The sequence below is a fragment of the Callospermophilus lateralis genome, chromosome 15 (assembly GCF_048772815.1).
Source record: "Callospermophilus lateralis isolate mCalLat2 chromosome 15, mCalLat2.hap1, whole genome shotgun sequence".
Classification (NCBI taxonomy): domain Eukaryota; kingdom Metazoa; phylum Chordata; class Mammalia; order Rodentia; family Sciuridae; genus Callospermophilus; species Callospermophilus lateralis.
In genome coordinates, this window is record NC_135319.1 from 24,157,672 (window position 1) to 24,183,051 (window position 25,380).

Genomic DNA, 25,380 nt, shown 5'->3' on the forward strand with positions numbered 1-25,380 from the left:
GTTTATCTGTTTCCCAGCCCTGCCAACACTGACTGCCAGAAAAAATAAACTATAAACCTTGAGGGAAAAGAAAGAGTTTTTAGGACTGTTTATCATCCACAAAGGACTTGGAAAATAAAATGCTAAAGAAGGAACAGGCTAAGGAAACAGCATACACTGGGTAGACACTGTTGTCTGCAAGTAAGGAAGATGCCATTCATAGGGGAAATGGGGGGAAAATACATTTTTAAAGTCATAGCTCTGTAGGTTAAAAATTCCATTGCCAGACACAACTAGGAGAGAACTAAAAAGGAAGCACAATCTATTCTAGACCTCATCCTCTTCCTTTTTATTATTCCTCCAAGTTTCTTACCCACAGTCTACAGTTGAATAGCCTAATGCTTAAGAAAGAATTAGTTCCTGGCTGGCATAGTGTGGCATGCCTGTAATCCCAGTGGCTCCAGAGGCTGAGGCAGCAGGGTTGTGAGTTCAAAGCCAGCCTCAGCTACTTAGTGAAGCCCTAAGCATCTCAGTGAGATACTATCTCCAAATAAAATATAAAAAGGGGCTGGGAATGTGGCTCAGTGGTTACGTGCCCCTGGGTTTAATCTTTGTAACCAAAAGAAAAGAAAAAAAAATAGAATTAGTTCTTGATCAAAGAAAGAAGTAATGTCCCTCCAAGTGTTTTTCCATCTTCTGGCTTCATGCATTGACTTCATAATTGTTCCTTTATCTGTGAGCCTGATATAATAGTTGGCTTTTAAGAGTGTTGGTGTTACATTCATTCCTTCTCTTTCAAAATCAACCTAGTTTAATCTAAATAATGTTGGGGAAAGCGTGGTTTTGATGGGTTATTTTTTTTTAAGAAAAGTTTAATATTAGTCTTAACTATAATAAAAATAATATGAGATAAAATTTAAGTATAAAAAATTAAAGCTCAATCCATGTATCAATGATGCATGACCTAGTTTAAGAGCACATTGTTTTACCCTGAAAACCATTTCATATAAATGGTACTAACGACAGAGAATTCTACAGTAGTGAGGGTTGAATTCTACATAAACTTTACACATTATACTTGATCTGTGTACTCATGCCCCCTCTCTGCATGTAATGAAGATAATCAGGAATAAATAAATCCAACAATTTGGATTTATTTTAGTTAATTTTATCTTATTACTGAAAATGAGACAGGCCAGACTCTAACATGGTGGCTAAATTAATGCATCTTCTGAAGTCACACCAAGATTTTCTTACCTATTTTCTTCCCAGTCTTATGACCTGGGGCAAGTTGCTTAATGTCTCAGTGCCTCAGTTTCCTCACTGGTAAAGTCAATGAAATCAGAGCACTTACTTCATTAAGTACACATTAAATGAGACAAATGCTTAATATCGCCTGGCTCACAGCAAATGCTCAATAACTGCTTGTTATTGCCATTGTTTTCATTGTGTTTCTCCATCACATGTATGAAGGCATGCATTATTTAGATCACACTGGAGAACAATATTTCATCACCTACTTCAGAAACAAATCAGGGTCCATATAGGGAAATGCTTTATTTTTTTAAATGGAGGAAAAAAATATTTTCAGATTCTTTCTCTCTGGGGCATTAAAGAGAGAACTTTTGAGTTCAAATCATTATCAGACCCAAAGAAAAAAAGAGAAGTTCACAAAATCACTCTGATCTACCTGAAAAAACAAACAAGCAAAAAAGGGCAAGTCTTTGGACCCTTCTCTATTTGCCCATACCCAGTCAGTATTCAATGTAATCTTCTTTCTGCTGCTAGTTTTGTCCTAGGGCTCCCTACAATAACATAGCACCAGCTTTTCAATGCATTATAAAATTTTCTTGACCTAAAGCCCTACCATTAATTATAAATAGAACTAAGATCAAAATGAACAATGCTTAAAACATTAAAAAACAACTTCCATAAATAAATGATTTTGTACAACTCTGCTTCTCTGTCTCTTTGGGTGTGACATTTAAAAGTTTTCAGTGGAAAGAGACCCTAAAGCATAAATAAGATCACTACTGAGAATCCTGCTGGACAGTTTAGGAGTTATGCCTTTCAGAAAAATAACTAGTCTAAGTAAAAGACAAAGAGGAACATCAGGACTCTTGTTTTAGATTTCTTTTTGCTTTGTTTTCTTTTGTTTTAGTACCATGGATTGAACCCAGGGGCGCTTAACCACTGAGCCACATCGCCAGCCCATTTTATTTTATTTTTTAAACAGATTTCCCTAAGTTGCTCAGAGCCTTGATAAACTGCAACTTGCTTATCTTCCTACATTAGCCTCCCAAGTTGCTGGGATCACAAGCATGCACCCCCTTACATGGTTCAAAGAGGATTTTAAAGAATCTTTAGTTACAGGAATGTGCCACCACACCCAGCCTAGCTGAATGGTTTCTTAAAGGAAGTCTGTGGACTAGACAACCACATCATGATAAATATTCAGATATTTCCCCTTTTAAGAGGTTGAAAGGGTGTCTCTACCACCATGAATACTATATTTGGTCCTACTGCTACTTCATTCCCTGAAAAACCACAGTCATATAATACCTATTTTAACTTATGGACAATTAGCCTTGTAACTGATTATGTTTTCCCTTCTCTTATAACCTTGCAAAGGTTTATAGTCAGAACTGTGGTCTGGTTATAAAGTCTCAGAGGTATAAAATTTGTGCACAAAGTTACTTCTAGTTCCCAACTATTTTCATAATCTTATTTTATATTTGCCTAATTTTCTCATGTCTAACTTATTATTGTTGTAAAGATGGATATAAATTATATATGCTAATTAGTCATATATGTGTGAATAATGCTGCTAACAGAAGGTTGTGTTCCACATTAATTAGAATAGCTAATTTTTGTTTAAAGAAAGGTATTTAGGTTATTTTTGAGAAATAGCAGTTTGGATATAAAACATCTTTTCCTACTTGAGTTAAAAACTGAAGGTCAATATATTCACAATAGTCAAAGAAATATAAGAAATCTGATATGATAAATGAAAGTGATTTCAAAAAGTGCCATTTAAAAAAAGTAAACAGAAACATCTTAATGGTAAACAGGAACAGTGTTTATAACTTGTTACTCTCAGTCACAAACAGATTGCTTATGCTTCCTCACACCTGTTGTGTAGATGAGGAACAAGTAATTCAGGGATGCAGGACTGATTGGTGCCGAAATGAAAATCAGGTGCATACATGGTATGAATGAGAGTTTTTTCTAACACATTTAGAAGTATCCCAATTTTCTAAAAGACCAGGAAAACAAGTCATTGATATGAAATGGGTTAAGCTTATGCACCAGCCTTGTAGTAAAATTGGAAGCAATTAGAATTTTTACAGATTATTTCCAACTATGGAGTGTGTGCTCCACTTAAGAAAGCTAAGAAATAAGACAGCCAAAAGTTTACTGCATACACCAGCAGCCCTAGTCCTACCCAATAGCTTAATAAACTTCCTCTATAGTGTTAGGCGGTCATGAAGCCACTCCCCTAGATTGCACTTCTTTACTTCATAGGCTGAACTTTTGTATGCTTTGCCAGAGGCTTATTCCTAACTTGGAAAGGTTCAGCTTAAAGGTTTTTATATAATTTGCTGCTAACTTTAGGAATGCATTTTGATGAACTCATTTCAGATCATCATTAATTGATGTGATTTCTATTGCTTTAAAGACATAGAAGAGATTCATCATCATTTATTCATGATTATTTTAATACATCAATTGGGTTCTCAAATATGTTTGATTTCAAATCAAAGATTTTTAGAAAAAGAGTAGCAGAAAGTCAGATTCAGAATATTCTGGTAAAGTCCTGGACTTTTTCTATTATTTTCTCTGACCAAAGTCAACAAGTCAACAGTCACTAGAGGCTCTCAGAACTGTTAGTTGGGAAACTAATGATATTCCAGTTAATCTCTACACTCTATTTTTGCTCCTCCTATTGTTTTTTAAGATGATAATACTCTATTTGTAATATTTTCTCTATGCCTTTTGCCACAATCTCTATGTGGAGGAAACAAAGAAACATTCAAATCATTTTAATTTGGATGTTTCTAAATTGCTAGAGTTGTTTGCCCAAGAGAAGTTGTTCAAAACAGGTGACTGAGAAGAGGTTAAAAGAGTTATTTATAGTTTCATTAAATTCTTCCATCACTCCTGCCATTGCCTTGAATAACTGGAAGATGTATCACAGTAACTTGAACATATTTTTAATTCTACTTCAGGTACCATATGCCTCTTTATGATCTGGAATGAACTAAGTCTTAAATCTTGTCTCTTTGAGCAGCAATCAATCTGCCGTCTGGTTTTTGGCACCACTATATATGCACTACCCTTGGGGGAGGCTAAGTGCTAACAGATCCATTATAAAGCATCTACATTCTTGTTGATCTTTCATAAAAATCAACAGATCCCGTAAATAAACAGAGTTTACAAGGGGATCCCAAATCGCCTTACTTTGTTTATCCTGGCGGGTTTTATTATTATTATTATTTTTTAACGAACTTGTTTTGTGTCATAGGATTTCTGTTGGGGAATTAGCTTAGAGATTTATTACTGGCAAGCAAAAATAGAATTACTGGCAATAACTTAATTATGAACACTGTGCTGAGTTCCAACAGTCTTGGTTGGAACACTGAGGACAAGTTCACTGGCCATTAAAAGGAGACAGATATTATATCAAAGATTCTATCTAGACAACACCTCCTGTCTCTTCCATCCACTAAGTTGTTTGACTACTTTCATGATGTTGTAAGTTAGAGACCATAACTTTTACATTATGTGTTCCCTCCAAAGGATTTCTGTAGATGCTAAATTTAATAGGAGTTTCCAGCATTCTGGAGATTAAGCTGTGTTGTCACCAGCATGGATTTTTCTCTGGGAGGTGAGGTTCATCTATGGATCTTCTTTCTTAATGGATTAGGGATTTGACCAGACCTGACTTGTAGGATCATTTTAGATTCGAGGTGCTGTCACTTGGGAAAGAAAGCAGAAAGTGACAAGGCTGCAAAGGGCTAAGTGTTCCCAAGGACAAACTATTAACTTGGATATCTGCCTTACACCCACATTTGTCAGTCATTTATATCTGTCTTTCTTAAGCCAGTGTTAGAAGGAAAAGGACATCCCCACTGTGAGAGGCAAGCTTGTTCTTCAATTAAAGAAAGGCAGGGTGTCAGGCCTATCTGTCATCAGTTTAAGATTGCATTCCAGTCTGAATGGATTTGGTCTCCCTGGATCTGAACTTCAACTCCATAAAGGATATGCTAACCCATCACAGGATTAATCGTGATGTCTGAAAATCATTCTTTGGCCATTGCAGAGCAGCCTGTGAGAGACTGCCCTATTTTAGTATTATGTATTCCTTTCAAAGTGTTCTTCATCCACTTCTAGTTGAAAATATATCTTGTTTTTAGTTTTTCATTGGACATATACATGAAAGAGAGTTTTTCTCAACTATTTTCATATTCATAATTTCTATAACCATTAACATTCTTATAATATTTTAGTTAGGACCAAACTTCCCATTCCAAGAAGACACTTCTCTTTGATGATATCATAGTAATACTTTTTTTAAGGGGAGCATAAAAGTACTAATTATCCAAATGGAATAAGAAAGAATCTGAGGTACAAGAAACTAGTTGAGACTGAATCTACATAACTGAGGATCTTTGCTGCTTCTCCTTCAATTAGGCAAGTCTGATTTCCTTTCTGGTCATGACTACTATAAACACACTTGACATAATTTTTCATTACACTAATTTCAACAGACAATATATGTTGCATATAAAATAAAGTCATAAATTATCTTCAGTAATGAGAGAATAAAGTCATAAATTATTTTCAGTAATTAGAGAATAAAAAACAAATGGACTGAGAACTAAATTGGTATAAATTTTACTCCATGCTTGTATGTCAAAATGAACACCAATATTATGTATAAATATTAATAAAAATGAGCTATGTAAAGCTAAAATCTCAGAGAGAGAGAGAGAGAGAGAGAGAGAAAGAGAGAGAGAATCCATACCTCAAGATATCTGAACTTCACTTCTGTCTCATTTGTTGTGTTTCTAATTCTGAAGTCATAGCACATACATAAACACACAAACACACACACACACACACACACACACACAACCTCTATGAGAAAACTGACTATAATTTAAGCAATTTAGGTATAGAGAATCATCAGAAAAATCAGAATAAAAGTCTGGAATGAACAACTTATATTTCAGCACTTCTATCCTCTTGCAAATATTTAAAGAAAACATACCCAACCTATTGTAGGCGGGTCATCCATTTTTCTGACATTGAACAGGATTCTGCAAAGATTTCACAATGTCCTTTCCCAGCATTGTGATTCTATAATTTTTCTATATATTGTGTTTTGGAACCCTAGTGCTTTAAAGTATACAGAAAGCACTACATTAAGTATTTGTGTAATGATATCAATTTCCAGTAATGAGGAAAGCTAAAGATGGGCCAGAGAAGAGATATGCATTTATAAAGAGAGGAAAACAGACTAATCATCCCTGAATAAATGACAGTTGAACAGATTATTTGTCTTAATTAAGTTTATTAAACCTAATTCCAACAATGTATAATGCATGCCTGCTCTATTTCCTTAATACATGATCACCTTTAATTAGTCTAACCAATGCCTGGGTCTTTCTGTAGATTTTTATGGTCAGGTAAATGGCAAGAAAAGTACTATCATTCGGATTATGGGCAGTTTTCATGTGATTTTGATTTTATGTGTTAATATTAACCTTGGGATAATTGATGACATCATGCAGTGCTTCTCAACTGGGGGGAATTTTGCCTTCTGGGGTACATTTGGCAATGTCTAGAGACATCTTTGGTTGTCAGAAATGGTGTGATCTACTGGCAGCTACGGGAACAGGCCAAGGATACTGAACACCTTATAGAGCACAGGACTGTGCCCTCCCAAATAATCATTCAGCCTAAAATGTTGGTTATGCCAGAGCTGAGAAACTCTGATGTAAAGTAAACTCCATGCATGTATAAAATACTTACATTTAAAAGGAAAAAATCTGAATTCCACCATTTGTCATTTTAACCTCCACCCCATGTAAATTCCAAGTTGAATGAAAGGGTAACATCTAGTTGCAATATTTAAGTAAATCATGTTGTCATTGTGTTGAATGAAGCCACAAAGCTATTTTCCTGAATAATTTCCCCACTAGTTGTCACCTGAAATCGAATCACAGAAATTTCCAAAGAAGACAAATAAAAAAAAAAAAAAAAAACCTCTTACTGATCTTAAAGCAGTATCCTTTACCCACACATCTCTGAGAATTTCAGATCCTGACTCCACCACTTGACTGCCCAGAAAATCTTGAATAAATTAATTCCTTATGAATCAATTCCTTCACTAAAAATTTGGAATAATATCTTATTTCATAGGGTTCTGAGTAATGAAATAGAGAATACAGGTAGTGAGATAAAGAATATATGGGTTAAAAACATTTCTTAGACAGAAAATGTCCGATTGCTTAGGAAAAATAAACTACTTTGAGAGTCAGTTCTAAGGAAGGAAAGGCAGGCCCCAAAGTCATGGTTCCTAAAATTTAGGAGTGGGAAAGAGCCAAGGGATGAAGAATAGAGGCTGTGAAAGGAGAAAGATTCTGGGCAAGAACTGGAGAAAGGCCTCTTGCTGCAGTGATGTAGGACTTTTAGTAAAAGTGATATTAAGTTATTTCTTGCCAGAATAAATGCCCTATCCCTCCATCCTAATTTTAGTAGTTTGCTTCAGAGTAATTTTTTGTGTGAAGGGTTTGAGGGATGATCCATTACTTAGATGTTCCAAAGAACAGAGGGACAGGGATATGAAGAATTAGTGACAGGAGGGAGTTGGAGAGCAGGAGATTTGGAGTAATTATGAAAATTACACAATTAATAAGAAACTAAGGACTCAGGAATTTGCAGCTATCTTAGGAAGGCACCAGCTTTTCACAGATGTCAAATGGGTACTTAATCCAATTTCACGTAATTTTCAAGCTATTAGAAAAGTCACTATTGTCAACAAGGGGATGACCCTTCAATCAGAGATTATGTGTCTACTCCCCCACCCCCACTCCATTTGACACTTTTGCATAGCTTCACAATGGTCCTTATAAGGAATAAAAAGGGAATTTTGGAGTCAGAAGTTGATATTCTGGTCCTCTGAGCTGGGGGACACATTGGACTTTTCGGATCTTTTTTTTTTTTCCATCAGTACAATGGGGATAATAACTATGGCTTTGCAGGACTAGTATATGAAATTCATGAGCTAGAACTTGGTGTGTGATAAAGCTTTCTATAAATATTAGTGCAGATTCATAAGGGGGAAGTATCCAATTTCTGCCACATCTGCTCAGAAATAGTAGGAGGTTAGCAAATATTTGTTGGTGAATAAATGAGGATATTAGTTATTAGGGGTCTATTTTAACTACTTTACCTATACAGTCCTGAAGGGGTAAAAAAAAAAAAAAAAAGTAACTGAGAGTCTGTAGCTCCCACTCCTCTTGCTGAGGGTCTTTCTACACTCTAACTTCCTTTCATGTATTACTGCACTATAACTTTCACAGTGGTAAAATACATTTCCCATCATGAGAATTTTTATTTGACAACTTAAAATATCTGCACTTGAATTGATATATGAATTTTTCCCCTTTTACATGAGTTTAGGCTTCTCCTGAGTATATAACTCATACTTATCTGTCTTCACATTTTTAAAAGGAAGTGGAGGGGGAAAAACACAGAAGCAAGTAACAACCATGTATGCCACAAAATACCCTGAACATCTATAAAAAGATGAGAAAGAATGCTGTTGAATTTATTATCTCAAAAGCAGTTGTACAGATGGAACTGGGTAGGCCGCGAGTGAGAGGACCCCGTTTGAAAGTTACTACACAGAGGGAGAATAAGTACCTTCATCTTTTAGCACCACTGAGCACAGGATTTAGAGGAGGCAGAGTGATATTTTAAAAAACAGAAAACTGCTAAGCATCCATCTAGTTGGCAGTCATAGGAAGTTGTAGAAAGAAACAATGTATAAAGGGCCTCATCAGCTGATGAATAAGGAATGAATTACTGATACAGACTTTGAGGTGAATGAGCCTTGACAACACACTAAGTGAAATGAGCCAATCATGAGAAGCACATAGTGTATGGCTCCATCTATATGAACTGTCCAGAAGAGCCTAAGCTACAGTAGAGAGAAAAAGTCAAGTTGCCTTGGGCTGGGCAGGGTGTAGAAAGATCAAGAGGTGATTGCTAAGAGGTGTGGAGTTTCCCTTTGGGATAAGGAAAATGTTCTAAATTTGGCTGTGGTGATGAAGAAACAATCTTGTAAATATACTAAAAGATATTAAACTGACTGCTTTAAATGGGTAAATTACATGATGTGAACTATCTCAATAATGTTGTTAAAAATAAAGACTTAACACAGGTACATAGTAACTGCTCAATTATAAGTCACTAATTCCATCACATAATATCCCCTAATGAGAATTTTTAAGAATCAGAGATTCATTGGTCTCTCACACCTCCTCCAATAACTTTTCTCCTATTCCCTTTAGGACAGAGTTACAGCTATACTCTGCACCAGCTGTGACCTCATTTAAAAAAATATTGTCCATTCCTTTGTACTCTCTATGAAAAAGAACACCAAATCATCTTTAAATAAGTCACACAATCAGTGATACAAATGCAGATTCAATTCACACAATAAAATTCATTCCTTAACTGAAACTCTAGTTTATGTTTTCATTGACAACCAGTACAGCTTCTTTCCTGAACTCTCTACTATCAAACTTTACTGCACAAAGAACAGAGCCACTCTTTACTATTATTTTGATAAAGTTTACTCCCCTACTAAGAAATTCAAACTAGTTCCTTTGGAGTCAAATTGAATTGCTAACAATGAGTATCTAGTCCTTTCACAAACTGAGATATTCTATAACTGAACCCGAATCACTTTTTGTTACTCTGTTACTCAAAAACCATGGTCAAGTTCTGAGATTCTGGGTGGGCTAGAATTCAAGGATCTGTGAACTTAAGTGGTTGCAAAAAAAGAAAATCTCTATTTTTACTAACCCCTAATTGAAATGTAGCATTTCCACAGAAATAAACCATATTAATATATAGTACTTGTGATGTTGTCACCAATAGAAATTACATTTTCTTGCTATATTACTTGCTATTTTATCATGTCTTTAATTATACTTTATGCTCATTGCCCCTTCAAACTCAATGACAGTTATTAGACAGTTATTATTAATGTGTTAAATAAAAATAAACATCTGTTAATGAACCATACATTTTTTAAAAATTTTAATTTCCAATTTCCAATACAATTAGTTTCCTGGGTAATCCATAATGCTGTATTTTATGTACCTAAAAATATTCTGGTTGGGGATATGGCTCAGTTGTAGATCACTTGCCTACTGTGTCCAAAGCCATCCATTTGATTCCTAGCACCACTGAGAGATGGGGGTGACTTGGGGAAGGTAAAGAGACAAAAATAAAAAAATATCCTGAAATGAGGACCACAGGCATCAAATTTTCAAAGACATTCCTGACACACAAACGATTAAGAACTACTGACTAGATGAATAAACTTCTAATATTCTACAAAAATTAAAGAACTTTTCTTTATCATTGAATTTGCCATTCTCTTATATTTCCATGGTATTTTGCCACAATAAATAATGAGCATTAAAAATAATAATAAAAAAGCTGTCCTGTCTCTCCACTCATCCAAGTGCCTGCCTTCCTTCTACACGCTACTGCCAACTCGACTTCATAAAGTCATCCTTTGATCAGTCCCAGAGTTTCATCCCTTCCAATACTCCAATAAAAGCTTTTCCACTAACTTTAAAGATTTGTATAGCTACAGCTATTTATTAGTTCATGCTGTCTTCAGATTTTTGATATATATTCCCTTATGTATGTTTCTTCTTACTGGATTGAAATTTATTTAGAGTAATACTTCATATATTTTCCTCATAGAATCTTACCATAGTATTAATGACTAGTGGTTCAGAATTTGTTTGAGAAAGTAGATTTTAAAAATACCCAGTCATCCTCGTTTGTTGCAGTATTTGTTAGACACCTAACATCATGGATTCCTTCTCACCACTTGTCAACTAACTTTAATTGGCTCCCTGGCCATATGGTTTGCCTTTTGCCTTAGAGGGTTATTTTATTAATGTCTTTGGTCAAAAGAGGGATGAGGGAGCATTTTGCTTGTATTAGCACAAATATAATAACACAAAATGAAAGCAAACTAGATACACTGGCTATAAAAAGGAGAGCATAAATCAGGTACACTTTAGTGGAAAGAAAAAGCATAAACATTATCTTGGATGTTGAAGTAAACTTTGTCTTAACACATTAATGTGAATCTCTTTTCCATTCTATTACTAATAAACTTGTTAAAATAAAAAGCAGTAGGTTTAAAACATTTTAAACATGAGTTTCTACTTAGCCTGGAGCAACAATGAATTAAAGAATTAATTCCTTTTAGGAAAATATTATTACTAATGACTTGGTACCTTTGGTGAGTATCTGTCCCTACCCAAAAATACCCCAAAAATTTATCTTTTGAATCCAACACCTTTATGTGGTACTAGGGCCCATATTTCTATCATTTTGTCTAGATTTTTATTAATATATGATATCCTCAAAGATATCAGATCCAGGTTGAATAATGATAATCTATACATATTAATTAGCAGCCATTTATAATTTCAAGTTTTATGGTCATGTGCTAGAAGATAACAGAATGATCAATAGAATATTCTAAGTAGGTATGTTATAGCTTTATATAATTCCGCCTTATGCTGCAGTCAAATCTTCCAAAGCAATTGTAGCAAGAAACTTAGTTATAAATTCTTGAAGAAAATTAGACAAAGTCGAAGCCCCATGCATTTTATCCAGTTATGGAAAAGGGTGGTATATAGTGGACAGAATATGAATACTATAGAAATTGTAGATGAAGAGAAAGAAATGGTTGGATAAAAGAGAAAAAAATGTAAATGGTGAGAGGGTGTCTTATGGAATGGAAGAATTATACTTAAGGTAATAGGATATAATACAGTAAAGGAGCAGGTGGAAAGTTCAAGCCTTAAAAACAGTTTCATATTTCTGATTATCTGTAGTATTATGTAGGCCACGAGGAGAACACTTTTTAAAATAGCTGAAAATGGTCAGAACTCAACCTACAAGGATGACCAATCTTGTTGTATTTTTTTCATGGATTCCTAGATGCATAGTCCAAATGGTCTAGTTGAACTGGTCAGTTTGGGAAGTTACAGGAGTGGGACTGGATTGGGAGTGATATCACTATCAAGCCCCGTAATCACTTATCTGCTCTCTCATTTGGTTCTACTCATTTGGCTTCAAAATCGGACCTAACCTAATATAAGGTATTTACAACCTTCACACACTTAAAGACTATTTATAGATTTTGGTACAGAAAGGTTAATGTTTTTGGTTACTGATGAGGCTCAGACTCAATGGGAATGTTGTATAACATGTAGCACATGTACTATATTACCATTCTAAAATCATGAACCCTGGAACATCTGGCCCCAACAGTTCTGAAAAGTCTTGTACTACTATATGAGCCTTCTCCCTTTACAGTTTGTGGGTCCTTATGTGATGAATCACCCAGGGTAAATTATTTGCCTTTCAAAGGAGAAATTTCTGTGGAGAGCCTGGAGCTTATGGATGCAAATATTGATAGGGTTTGGATATATGGTGTCCCCCAAAAGCCCATGCTTAAAACAATGCAAGAATGTTCACAATTGAAATGATTATGTTATCAGAGGTGTAACCTAATCAATGCCTTAATTCGTTGATATGAATTAAGTGGGTGGTAACTGTAGGCAGGAGGGTACAGCTGTAGTAGTAGGTCAAGCCCCTTTGGGGCTTATCTTTTGTCCCTGGTGCGTGGAGCTGTTTCCTGATTGCCATGTTCTGAGCTGTTTTCCTCTGCCTCACCTCCAGCCCAGAGAAGTAGAGTTAGCCATCTAGGGACTGAGAACTCTGAAACCATGAGCTCTAACTATCTTGTCCTCCTCCATGAGGAGAACAAGACTCTTGTCAGGTCTTTTGTTCACAGTTGTTGCAGCAGCAGCAACAGCAACAACAATAACAAATCAAAAACAAACAAAACTTATTAGAATAGAAATTGGCACCAAAAGTGAGGTTGTGGCTAGGACTAACCTGATCATGTGATTCAGAAGTTTTTGGAGTGTTATGAAATTTGTGGGAATAACTTTGAAAACTTTAGAAAAGCAAGCTGGAAAAGTTTTAAATTGTTTTAAGCAGATTTTAATGGATGATTCTGGTGGGAGCTCAAAAGACCACAATACCAACAGGACTGCAAACAGTGAAGACTGGGCTCATGATGTTTCAGAGGAGAAACAGGATTCTCTTGGAAATTAGAGTAGAGGCCATTCATTTTACATTCTGGCAAAGAAGTTGTCTACATTTTGCCCATGTCCTGAGACCTTCAATGAGGCTGAACTTAACGGTAATGGACTAATTAATCTGGCAGGAGAAATTTCAAGACAGCATAGCATTCAGGGTGTGACATGGATACTAATGGAGGTGTTTAGCCAAGTTTACTGTGATAATCAGCAGAAAACAGAGCAGAAAGATTTGGAAAACTTGCAGTTTGGCCAGAAAAGTGCAAGCAAAACTGGGGCTAAAAATGTTGTGGTTGTTAAAGAGATTACAACCACTAAAGAAAAGCTAAATACTTTATTCAGAGACAATAAGAAAGATAGCTTGGGACATCTCAGAAATTGGCAAGACCACACTCATTTCAGGCTCAAGGATGTAAAAGTGAAAACGCTTCTGAGAAGAGACTGGTGGGGCACAGGGAAGTCGTTTCACCACACTCAGTCACACAGGCACTCAGAAGCTGCTGTAACTGTACTCCAAAGTGGCGAGGCTACTGCTTGGGATAGTCACAGACCTTGATGTCAACCATGTGATGTTTAGTTCAGCAGGGCTGCAGGATATTGGAGTTAGGGAGTCATAGAGGCTTCCACCAAGATTTCAAAGATTGTTCTGGGAGACCAGGCAAAGTGCAGCAGTGTTGGGGTCCTCATGGGCTGCCCCTGGGAGGGTGATGAGTGAAGATGTAAGAAGTAAGCAAAAGTTGCAGTAGAGACACCCAAGATAAAAACATGTCATTAATGTTTGATGTCTGTAGAGGAAAGCTAAGGGAATCAAGCAGAAATAGGCAAGAGAGAGGTCATCTGGGCTCACAAGTCCTCTGGAGAGAACATCATAATGCTATGTGCCCTACATGCTGGATGTGGAGCTAAAGAACCTGTTTGCCCAGCTGGATTTTGGTCATGCTTTGATCCTATCCTTTCTTTCTATGTCCCCATTTCTCCCTTGTGGAATAAAAATGTTTACTTTATGCTATTATATATTGGATATATGTAATTTGCTTTTGACTTTTGATAGGGGCTCAAGCTGAGATTTTTTTGCCATGAGTATCAGAGGAGACTTTGGACTTGGACTGTTGGGTAATGCTGGACCTGTTAAGGCTGTGATGATTCTTGAAAGTGGCCTAATTGTATTTTGCATTGTGATATGGGCATATACTTTTGGGGGCCAGGGGTGCAATGTTATGGTTTAGATATGTAGTGTCCCCAAAAGCTCACATGTGAAACAATGTAAGAAAGTCTAGAGGAGAAATGATTGGGTTATGACAGTCTAAACCTAATCAGTGCACTAATCTACAGATATGTATTAACAGGGTGGTAACTGTATGCCAGTTAGTTGTGGCTGGAAGAAGCAGGTCACTGGAGGAGTGTCTTTGGGAAGCCCTCCCTGCTTCCTGATTGCCATGCCTTAGTTAACTTTCCTCCTCCACATCATCCCTTCATGATGTGCTGCCTCACCTCAGGGCCCAAAGCAATGAAGTCAACCATCTACGGACTGAGACCTCTGAAACTATGAGCATTACATCAACATTTCCTTCTCTAAAATTGTGCTTGTCAGATCTTTTGGTCATAAAGGCAAAAAAGCTGACTCAAATGTACATTAAAAGGTATTTCTCATTTTCTCTAATTCAATCATAAGATTGTCAGGAGAGACCTTTGGAAATGCCTATGGCAAGGGTAGTCTTTTTTAAAATGTAATGTCCAAATAGAGAAAATATGTCAGAACAAAACTGTATAAAATAACAACAGAAATTGAATGACAAAAATCAAACCTAATGGGTGAGGACAGATGTTTTCTTTTGATTTAAAATTTAAGATGACAAGGTTCTTTTATATAATTTAGTTCATAGGAAAATGTAAACTTCATATTCTTAACTCTTATAACAATTTGCAAAAGCCTTTAAGTGCTTTGTAGAAACCAATGCCTTTTAGAAATTGAAAATTATGTACCTATTAAAAAGGCTTGAGATGGGGGCTGGTGTTGTACCTCAGTGGTGAGACACTGGGTTCCATCCTCAGGATACATAAAAGAACAAATAAATAAAACAAAGATATTGTGTCCATCTACAACTAAAAAAATGTATTTTAAAAAGGCTTGAGATAGATCATAGTAAAAATCAACTTTAAAGAGATAGCCAAGAACTAAGAAATAAGAGGAAGAAATAGATCCTAGAAGAGGAATGCCAGAATAATAAAGCATATGCTTCGTTCTCAGCTTCTCAGCAACCAGACAAATTAGGCAAATATGTTACTTCTCTTTCATTTTGTGTTTCTACATGTAGGAAGAACATTTCTGGTTTTAAAAAAAAAAAGGAAATTCTGGCTTTGAATGATAACAAACTTTGAGAATGAACATCATCATACAGGAGACAGATGGGTGGGTCAATAGCAGATTTACCCATGCAGAATTATTTATCATATGAATACTCTGTTATCACTAAATACCCACCTTTATTGAACTACTTAAGTGGAAAAAAAAGTTACAGAATACCACTAAATTGGAAGGAAATTCAGGACATTTGAATCAACTGACATTCACCAATGGATTCCACTTCTTAGGGGCAGGTGCAATCTTTTCACATGTTCCTCACCTGTTTGGAGCATCAGGTACAAAAATGACGAACACTAACTGATTGAATATTTCAGCATGGTTTAGAGGTTAATGTGAAGACATTTCTTTGGAGAGATGAGCAATTCTTTTCAAGTGAGTATTTTAATGTTGAAGAGTTACGTGGCTATTTTTAACTTTCAGGCAGTTTGAGATGGTGGAGAATTGTGTGTCCAGTCACACAAGGCATTTTAAGACCTATGAGTCTTTTCCAAACATAATGTTATAAAATGTCCTTTTGCTAAAAATACTGGAATCAAGTAATTATCTTCTTTTGAATTTTAATGAATAGGCCATCTGTTCTTTCAAATTGAAAAAATGAAATTTTTCTACAAATTAACTACTTGATGAGATGTCCCTTGTGATAAAGTTTGCTTCACTGTTTTTTTGTTATATTTAACCTAAAGGTGACATGCAGCTTATTATACCAAGTTTTGTAAACTAGAATATTGGAAAAATGTTTTTCTTGGTCATGTAATAATTATACTATCTGCTCCTTTGACAGGTTATGTTCATAATTATCAAAGGCTAATTTTTATTAACATAATTTTCACTCTAAGAAAATGAATCATTAGGAAGAAAAATATGCCTATTTTCATCTATGATGATTATGATAGAGTTAAGCTCTTAACATACTGTTTTATGGATTATCACAATAGTGATGAGCAACAATTATTTTTCATCTCCTTATTGTGTATTCCAAGAACACTTCTCTTGTGTTGTGCCCTCCAGTATGGGCACTAGTTGCTATATGAGGCTATTTAAATGCAAGTTAATTAAAAATATAAAATTTCCCTTAGTTGTACTAGCTAAGTATTAAGTGCCTAAATGCTCCCTGTGACCAGTATTTATCACACTGAACAACACAGAAAATGTCCATCCTTTCAGGAAGTTCTACTGGATATCACTGCAATTTCCTCACTGTGTCATTGTTTGGATGTTGTTACCACAAAGGTTCATGTGTTAGACTTGGGCTTTAGTGTGGTGTTGGGCCTTTAAGAGGTGGAGCCTAGTGGGAGGCTCTTTAGGGCACTGAGGTGGGGGTTGCTCTCAGAAGAGATTATGGAATCCCAGCCTCACTAGCTTCCTGTTTCTAGATGTAATTTCCCCCTCACACATGTGCTCCCATTATGATAGGTTACAGACAAGATGCCCATTTCCTGAGCCTAACTGAGGCCAGTACTTACCCTTGAACATCCCAAACAGTGAGCTAAATAAACCTCTTTAAAAATAGTTAGCCTGCCTCAGGTATTTTAGTGCAGTCACACAAAATGGACTAGTACACTTGAATATCATCCCTCTGAAAAATTATTTTCTTTCGGTAAAAAAGACTAACTTTTCACTTCCACTCTCAACTATTTAGTTTTGTAAATGATTGCTAAGATTTCCCTACTGAGTTATTCAATATTTCAGAGCATTTTATGATTAGATGACTTATCTATTATCTTTCAATTTTTAAAAGTTCTTTACAGGGGAAAAAGACAAACTGAATGTATTGTTTTATGAAGTAAACAAAATTGGTGTTACTTTATAAATAATACATTTTAGCAGCATGACTTTGGAAGAAAATATACTTCATGTGTACCAGCAGCTGAAGTTTTCAGCCTAAGTAAAAATGAAAACACTATTACAATCCGAAATTACATCTAAGTCATCAAATTAGTATGCCTGATGTTACAACTACAGAAAGTATTCAAGATGCAGCCTTTTAGAAATAAGTTTACTTTGTCTTCTCTTATTATCCAAAGATAAAAGCAAGTTTTCTACATATTGTGATCAAACTGAACAAGCCCTGAACCACCTCATTTGAGCTTCCTTGATAGCAGCTTTAAAAGTGTATGCCCTTGTCATGTGAAATTTCATCTGGAAGGCTGACCTAGTTAGGGTGGTGACACTTCAGTTCTTTCTTAGAGTTCTGATCTTTGCCTTTGGTCCTGGCTATCATTCTATGCTGCATTCCCTAAAATCTAACACAGGAACACCCCACAAGAGCTGGCCTCAGGCAAAATGATGAAGTTCACTTCTTTGTTGACCTTTTTTCTAGAGTCCTGCATGAAAAAGCCCTCACCATTTCCAGCCCAGTTTCAGGTCATTTCTTCATAGGAGAAATTTCTGACAGGTTTGGGCTTGGTGACCACGTTAACCAATACAATGTTTTATCAAACTAACCCAATAAACAAAACAACAAAGCTCACATTTGGAATGGTGGGAATGGGGATCGAAGGGAAGGCTTTGATTTTTAAAAGTAAAATAAGTTCACTTTTTCTAAAACCATCTGTATCAAAAGATCATGATAGAGTCATGGGATTTATTAGAGCTGATACATTCTGCCTGGAGAAAAACAGCAATAGAACAGATTCATCTTTACGAACAATAAAATTTTAATGTAATTATTAGCAAATGCCTTCAGGGAAATGATATTCTTAAAAATATTAAGAATTATTTCCAGAGGCTCAAAAACTTTTCATGAAGGGCCAGATAGTAAATAGTTTAGGCTTTACAGGTCATATGCTTTCTGCTGGAGCTACTGAACTATGACAATGTTAATGTGAAAGCAGTTGAAGACAAGAAATAAATGTCTGAGAATGTCTACATTCTAATAAAACTTTATTCACAAAAACAGGCAGAGGGCTTTATTTGGTCTGCAGAGGGTACTTGGCCAACCCCCAGCATTAAGGGAATATAAAGAGCATTTCTTTAAAACTATATGATGGATTGCTTTTTTCTAAAGATCCCAAAATAGTATTTCCATCCCACAAGCTCTTTAACAAAAGGTAGTGCCTATTTTTCAGCCTGCCTTGACCAATAGAATACGGTGATACCACTGGCCTGGTAGCTTCTGCTTCCTGCCCAAGTATCCAAATAACTCTACCTCAGCTACCTTCTGGTTACAACTACAGGAGCACTTGTTCAAGAAACACCTGGACCCAGGTTTTCCAGAGTACCTTGACTGATAAGTTGCTTTAAATCATCACATGGTTTAGTTGCTAAAATGTAAGTCAAATTTTATTGTTTAGGAGCTAATACCATTTTTTTTTCTGCTAATGTATTAGCTTTTAGTTAGACAAAAGTTTATCAATGAACAACCAAAAGCAGATGCTTTTTCATACCCTTTAAAGAAATGTATTTCTTTTAAAATAGATTAGATTTATTTATATCTAGGAAACTTAAAAGTACAACAGATATTAAGTAAATCCATTTTAAAAAGCATTCTAAGATTTTAAGTTTTTCTTCACTCATGTTAATCATCATAAATTCACAACTGACATTTTTGTAGACACACCTTCATATATTATTATTATTAAATGAAGATAAAAGGTAAGGTAAGAGTTACTAAAAACCATTATAGATTTGATTTGGAAACAGAGCTGCCTTAGCTAAGTGTTTAAATTATATCAGTGCTAAGTAGAATTCATTTTTCTTAAAAAAAATAGAACCAAATTTGATAAACTCAGCAATAAACATAGTATTTCAGAATTGACACAAGTATAAAAGTTAAATAAGAGTTGTTTCAAAAATAAACTATCAACATAAATCTTGATCTTAGGATGCTCCATCTTTGAATGGCTGATTAGGTCATACTGTCCATTTATATAGCTGTTACAACAAGTGAGTTTTAGTAAGTATGCAGAATTTTGCTGGTAAAAAAAAAATGAAAAAAAATACCTCCTTAAGTTGTAACTATAAATAACTAGATAACTTCAACTGGGAGGATTATTAAGGTTAGAAAACTAAATTCTAGTGTGCGCCTATGAATTCAGTAAAGAGACAGATGCCGAAATCTGAAAGAAATAGCCTAGAGGCAAGAATCAGGATTGTGAATATCTGAAGCTAAAAAGAGCATGGGAGACAATTATAAGTTTTGGCTCAAGAGGAATGAGAGTGGGAACATTTGATTCGAGAGAGCATTTCCCTCAGATTCATGAAATAATAGAATCAAGGTCATCATTTTATGAAAAAGAAAAATTAGGTCCCAGAAGTTCAATAATTGGGAAAAAATATTCTGCTACATTTGAACCAGAACTCAGGTCTTCTGTCTCAATTTCTACTAGGGTTCTTGTCACTCCAGTTCTTCTGAAAGGATGGGGACAGATGCATGACCACCTTATCACCAGGGCAACTAGTATGGAATGAGAATGAGTGATCTTGGCTCAATGCTGGGGAGAGAATATCAATGGAGTCTTGAAACAACTATTATAAAAACTCTGATTAAATGTAAAGATACAGATTCAAGTTTTAAATGATCCCTCAATAATATTCACTTATTACAATGCTTTCCTTGCTCATTCACAAATTCTCAACACATCAAGCAGAGAAAGACCAAAACTGACCAAAAATTAAGATGCTCTACATATAAATGAACAACTGACTCTTAGGCCTCCATGTGTAGCACCTAGAGAGACAGAAAGGATCCAGTGACTGAAGGATAAAGTCACAAAGAATTAGTTGCAGCAGAAACCGATTTTTTTGTCCCATGTTTATCTCTTTTAAACTTTAAAGAATTTTAATATTTCAGTCATTGTTTTCTAGATTTTATAGGCTTCAATCCTGAATTTCATATGCAAGCCAGAAAAACCATTTACCTGGAATTTTTTTCACCTGCTTGCAATTTCCTCATGCACCCTCTGCCTTAAGAAATGTCTCCAGAAAGATCTCTTAAGCAATGAAATGCAATTGCATTTTACCACAGAAGTATTAGTTTGACAAATATGGTGATTTGACCTACAGATAGCAAACTTTTGGGCCAAAATTATGACAATGTATACTAACCCAAACTCTAGTATAATGTTGAAATTACTTATTGAACCTATATACTATAATAGTATTTGGATAGATTTCAGGTTGAACAATGGAAAACTAGGTCTCTAAGTTGGACAAAATGTTAACTTTCATGACTCCACACATTTTAATAGAAAAGCTTTTGCATTTGTAGAACTTTTTTAAAAAATATACTAATATTGCTTTCTTATTGATAATATGGTGTTTTCTGGACACTAATACTGAAGTAGATCTGTTACTGTAACCACTCATGCAATCACTCACAACCTTCCACTAATTTTCTGGAATGTTAAATTCTCAAGGATGATACTACTTATACTTTTTCCAGAATAATGTATATTTTGTATAGAATTTTTCTGAAAAAAAATAAGTTAATTATTTGAACATAAAATGCAACATCATACTTGGTGTTGGAACTATTTGCTTGTCCTGCTTCAGTAAGATGTGACTATCTAAGACTTTTAACTTTCCATGGCTTCAGCATTCATCTGAAGAAAAAAAAATAATCATGGATAGTTTCAAGTTTAACTCTATGATTACATGATTCTTAAAATATTTACTTTAAAAGAAAATGAAAATGCCTGTGGGAATTAAATCCAATTTTCAATATTTTATTTTTTAAAGGAACAAAGAATTCTTCTAGTTCAACAAAAGCTTTTCTGTTAAGCTACCTTTCGTGAAAGTTAAGTTTTTGTTCAACTTAAGAGACTCATATTCCACTGTTTGACCTGAGCTCTTCATGTGTTCTTTCCACAGATAAATATGAGCAGTTCAGTTCAGAATGCCTCCTGGGTTCTTCGTACTCCAGCCTGGTGATCTCAGAACATCCTGCCCTTGGGAGTCTCAGAGAAGCCTAGTGGATATTTATATTTGCAAGGTCCAAATTATAGACTATACTTTGTTGAGAAGAATTTCTCTCTAAAACAGTAGTCGTGCTTCTGTTCTTTTTGACAGTACTTGGACACTGTCTTGGTCTGTTTTCTATTGCTATTTTGGTTCTGTAAGTCCAAAAGCATGGTGCCAACATCTGTCTTGTCTTTTTGGTGAGGGCCTTGTGCCATTTCAACTCATGGTGGAAAGTACAAGAAAGAGGACAAAGAACCAATGCTTTATAACAATCCATTCTCTTGGTAACCAAGAGTTCTTTGAGAACTACACAAGTCCTTCTTGAAGATTCAATCACCTTTTAAAGGGCCATCATCTCTCAATGCTGTTATAATAGGAACCAATTCTTCAACACATCAATTTTCAGGGACAAATCATATTCAAACCATAACAAAACTCACTGACCTCTTTACTTTTGAAGTAGAACACTAAACTGAAATCTCTAGAACTGTATTCAGTTTGGGTCAGGTGATTGTGGCAAGATAAGAAAAGCAAAGCAAAAGCAAAGGTGAGCATGTTAAAGGAGAGGAATTGAGACTTACACCAAATTGGTCTAATGGTGGTAAAAACTAATGGTTCGAATTTACAATGAGGTAGATTCTAAGAGAGAAGTACTTTAAATGTATTTACTTCATTTTATCAATAGTTTATAGAATAGGAATGATGACCTAACTCTGAAGCAGAGTATAGCCATGGGCTACCACATGACTGCTTATAAGCGACATGGCTATCAGGGCAGGAACTGTGATCCTCACCACTTTGCCCACCAAGAGTTCAAAGCTGTGAAGTGTTTTGTAAAGGGAGCAAAACATTCTCAGTAACTACCCATTTGACTACAAACTGATTTCCTATCATGTTTCAGAATTCAAATCTGAAACTACCAACCAGCTCAGTTCTCATTTTTTTTTTTTAGAAGAAAAATCAATTAGTTGTTGGTTCTTAGTGCACTTGATTAATCAGATTTTCCCTTTACTGCAATCTGGATATTTCCCTAGAGCAAATCCAGTTCACTATTTAATCTGTGAATCTGTTCATTTATAAATTTACAATTTGCAGCTTAACATGTACAATAGATTTGCCAATTTTGAGATGTAAGCCTTCAGAGTTCCAAAATGGAAGGCAGCTTTTGAAGGACAGCACCTTGATTGCCAGCAATGTGAATCTGTAAACCATGTAAATAAGTGTTGAAGAACAACAACCCTGGCCAGGAGATCAAGACCAGCAGCAGTGATAAATCCCATTGTTAGTATGTACCCACAACATGACAAAAAAAAATGGTATCCTATCTCTGCTATATCTGGGATCTTCCTCCAAAATAACACAACTAAAGCCCAAAAATAAAGAAAACAGGCAAATCCTAAAAAATATCTAACCACTACTTAATACAATCAAGGTCATCATAAACAAGAAAAGCTCAAGAAACTGTCACAGCCAATAGGAGCCTAAGGAGATATGATAATAAAATGTAATGTGGTCCCTTCAATCGGATTCTGGAACAGGAAAAAGAATCATACAGAATTTAGGGAAATACGAATGTGAACTTTAGTTAATTAGAATGTATCACTTTGGTTCACTAATCGTAGCAAACACAATCAATTTAAGATGTTTTTAATAGGGGAAACTGAGTATGGTACATGCAAATTCTCTGGATGATCTTTATAGTTTTTTTTTTCAGGATAAGTCTAAAATAATTCCTAAAGATGAAGTTTAAGAAATAAGTATTTTTGCATGCAGTGCTTTTCAAATATTAATACAAATACAAATCACCTGGGTTCTTGTCATATTTGGATTCTGACTATGGTAGCTCTGGGATAGGTGTGAGAGTTTATTTCTAATAAGCTCCCAAGTGAGGCTAATGTTGTTGGTCTAAGCACTGGAGTTTGAACAATTCTTAATCTACATGGGTGGATGGTTCTATTGTAGGAACTGTCCTGAACATCATAAAAATATTTATCAGCATCTCTGGCCTTTCCCTTCTGGGTGACAATAACAACCCTCACCTAGTTGTAACTATCAGAAATGTCATTAGACACTTCCCAATGGCTCCAGTGAGCTGGGAGGCATCGTCATTTGAGAACCAGTGACTTAGAGCATTCCATAAATTGGGGTGGGCTTCTTCAGGGACAAACTCCTCTTTATTCAAGTGTTTGTCTTATTTGAATGCTTAGTGTGTTTTAAACTTTCAGAAACTGATTAGGTTGCTAGTAATCATGTACTTGCTATCACTATGAAATATGATTTTATATATGGTTTCCATCTTCTAGGAATTTACTAGTAAGCTAATGTGTGATGTAAGAAAAATATACAGCAAAATACATTAACTACAACATCAAATATTCACTGTTGGAAAAAGTATTCACAATCAAGTGCTAAAGTAAGATTGGATGTCACAATATATTCGCATAGAATTGGAAAATTTAGAGTGTTTGTACATGTGTGATTATCTCATTTGAGCCTAAGAACCCTCAGAGTAAAGATATTAACCTAATTCAGGAAACAGGCTCACAGCAGTTTGCTTAAACAACATCATAAAAGACAGGGCAAAGACCTGATCCAGGTGTTACAAGTTATAAGTCCCTGACGTCAATTAAATTCAGGGAAAAAAGCTCTTTCCTAATTAGAGTTTAAGGGGAAAGATAAGACCTCTGTGCAAACAGAAAGGACAATTCAGGTAATCAGGGATTGGCTAACAAGGATGTCAGGAGGTAGTCAACCCCTCTGTTGTTCATGTTCTGTCAGGGAGGAATAATGATGATCCTATAGACTACAACCCATTAACCTGTGGTGACAGGGCCTGGCTTTCTATTCCAGGTGATCTCTGCTAAGTCAGGTAATTACCCTGAACACTATATTCTTTATAGTTGCTACAGGGCTAAGAGCATTTAGCTTAAGATGGGATTCCCTATGTGTAGGCAAGTTGAATGGCCACCATGCGCAGGCATGAAGGCTGTACCCATTACTTAATCTCACCTAACAGCAAACCATATCAAATCTGTTGGTTCTCAAACTTGATGGTAAGATGTGCTCATACCCAGACCATGACAGCTGTAGTACATCTGACCCTCAAGGCTGCTTTGAGATTAGTGTTCCCTTAGTTCCTCTGTTCCCTTTTAAGAATTTATCAGGAGCCATTTTTCAGCATGACAAGCAAAGCTCAAGTCAATTTAAAATGTCTTGCTTATGCTCCGTGGATATTAGTCTCACCCTTTGCCAAGGCACCTTGGCAAGGAGGAGGAATCAAGAAGCTCCAGGTAATTTAGTTCAAACAGAGTAAAATTTTCAAAGCACATTGATTCAGGGAGTATGGCAGCATCAGCAGGAGGACAACAGAACAGGAAAGTATGCACGAGAGACTCCCACAGCTGGCTTTTATCTATTTAAACATAGACCAAGACAAACTAGTAACAAAATCCTTTCCTTTCTCCTTATGTTTGTCCCTTCACAGACAAATACTACCGCTGATCCACAACAGCCGCAGCTGATAATTACTTTGCACCTGCCATATGTTTGGAACTGGTGGAAAAAATTTAGAGACACTCTGTAAACCTTCCAAACCCACTGCAAGGAATCATTGCCTTTGTTTTACAGATGGCTGATGACTAGGGAGGTTAAATCACTTGTTGAAAGTCACAGTCAGCAAAGCAGTTTAAACCT

At 35.6% G+C, this 25,380-nt stretch overlaps 1 protein-coding gene across 2 annotated transcripts in view; it reads right to left on the reverse strand.

Moving 5' to 3' along the window:
• Prkg1 (protein kinase cGMP-dependent 1) overlaps positions 1 to 25,380 on the reverse strand; it is a 1,145,359-nt gene that overhangs the window by 710,104 nt on the left and 409,875 nt on the right. The gene's annotated exons all lie outside the window — the stretch shown is intronic.